A 2,293-nucleotide genomic window follows, 5' to 3' on the forward strand; every position below is an offset into this window, starting at 1 on the left:
GAAAAACAAGAGCTACTCCTTGTGATCTTAGCTTAAGGTTGACATTGTAAGACTAGTTGCCTAGCCAAGCCTCCATCACTTTTCACTTTAATCATGTAGCATCATCAGAGGAATCCTACAGAAAAAGTTCCCAGTTGCTGAACGTTGCATATGTGTATATGCAGCATCTTTCATGATCTTTGGTTTACTGGAAGCCCTGTGAAAAAGTATTGAAGTATATTTAGTACAGCAGGCAATCTGTGCACAGCAAATCCCATAACCAACCATTAGACCATATATATATGGTTTTCATGATGATGTTCTAGCATACCATTGGTGACAATTCGAAGTTCCTCTTCCCATGTAATCTTAGGTCCACCTGAGATGACAGTTTGGACTTCAAACTGAGCCACACCTGACAAATATATTGATTTGTTTCATTTCACCATCGTGGTGTAGTGGACAGCGAAGAAGGTTATATCAGAATACAATGGGACTTTGATCAGATGGGCTGAGGAGTTGCAGATGGAGTTTAATTTAAATAAATGCGAGGTGCTGCATTTTGGAAAGAGAAATCAAGGCAGGACTTGTGCACATCATGGTAAGGTCCTGGCTGAACAAAGAAACCTTGGAGTGCAGGTTCACAGCTCTTTAACTCCTTGAAAGTAGAATCACAGGTTGACAGGATAGTGAAGGCAGCATTTGGCATGCTTGCCTTTATTGATCAGTGCATTGAGTATTGGAGTTATGTGGTCATGTTGCAACTGTACAGGAAATTGGTTAGGCCACTTTTGGAATACTGCGTTCAATTCTCGTCTCCCTGCTTTAGAAATGGTGTTTTTCAACTTGAAAGAGTTCGGAGAAGATTTACAAGGACATTGCCAGGTTTGGAGGGTTTGAGCTATAAGGAGAGGCTGAATAGGCTAGGGCTGTTTCCCTGAAGCACTGGAGGCTGAGGGGTGACCTTATAAAATCATGAGGGGCATGGATCAGATAAATAAATAGACAAGGTCTTTTCTCTGGGTGGGGGGAGTCCAGACTAGACAGCATAGGTTTAAGGTGACAGGGAAAAGATTTAAAAGGGACCAAAGGGGCAACGTTTTAACATATAGAGTGGTGCATGTATGGAATGGGCTGCCAGAGAAAGTGGTGGAAGCTAGTATAATTACAACATCTAAAAGGCATCTGGATGGGTGTATGAATAGGAAGGGTTTATGAATAGGAAGGGTTTAGAGGGATATGGGTCAAATACCGACAAATAGGACTAGATTAAGTTAGGATATCTGGTCAGCAAGGACGAGTTGGACCAAAGGGTCTGTTCCCGTCCCATACTGCTCTATGACTCTATCACAAGTTTACCACCAAATTGACTGGGTGAACAACCATTACAGCAAGGATTATACTCTAACACAATTGCTTACAATTGTAGATTCTCATTCTCAAAGGTTAGTGTTTTTCTGGCTGTTTGGGAAAAACACAGCATTCAAAGCTAACAACAGAAAAAGGACCAGGTCTGACCAGAAGATATGCTGCTGCATGGGGAGTGTACTGACCTGACTACTTTAGCGCATGTGTGTTAAGCACTACCTTGAAATCTTCAAAGTTCAGCCTAATTGGGAGCTGGGAGAAAATATCTGAAATTTTTGTGATGTAAAAACTCAAATTTTGTTAGCCCTTTTAGTCACAGTGAAGTTTTGGGTGTGAAGTCAGGCCCTCGAGTCCAGGATTCAGGGCAAGTATATGAAAGAATTGCATACATGTTTGTGGCTCTTGATTTGGTTCTATGGTTATGGTGACCTTCAATACTATTTGACAGATAATAAGCGTGGGAATTATAGCAACTATTTTACTAATGTGCAGTGACACAGTTATTTGCATTTGAATGCAAGAATGAGAGTAGTCCTGTTACAAACAGTGTAAGGTATTTTTAGATTTAAGTTCTGAAGATCAAATCCAGACTCTTTCACAACTTTGGCAAAGTTTCATATACTTGCACACAAACAGTGACCAACTTAAATGTATTTTTTGGAAAAATGAGTGATATTTTAGTTATGTTACCTCTTGAAACTTGTGCACCATCTCATTACTCGTAATTATTGTGAAGTGTCATGATAGGCTGTATAGTAGCATGCATTGTTAATGCATTTGGATGGAAATCTATATAGTTAAGATTCTTACAACAGCTATATTTCTTTTTTAAAAGGCTGTTTGTTCTTGACCTGTACTGTATTTACACAGGCATCGTTGTTGCAAAGTAAAACAAATAATCCAGGATTATAAAATTATTCTAATTGCTAGCAGTTCTGAAAAAAAC

This window comes from Chiloscyllium plagiosum, chromosome 2, assembly GCF_004010195.1.
Source record: "Chiloscyllium plagiosum isolate BGI_BamShark_2017 chromosome 2, ASM401019v2, whole genome shotgun sequence".
Taxonomy (NCBI): Eukaryota; Metazoa; Chordata; class Chondrichthyes; order Orectolobiformes; family Hemiscylliidae; genus Chiloscyllium; species Chiloscyllium plagiosum.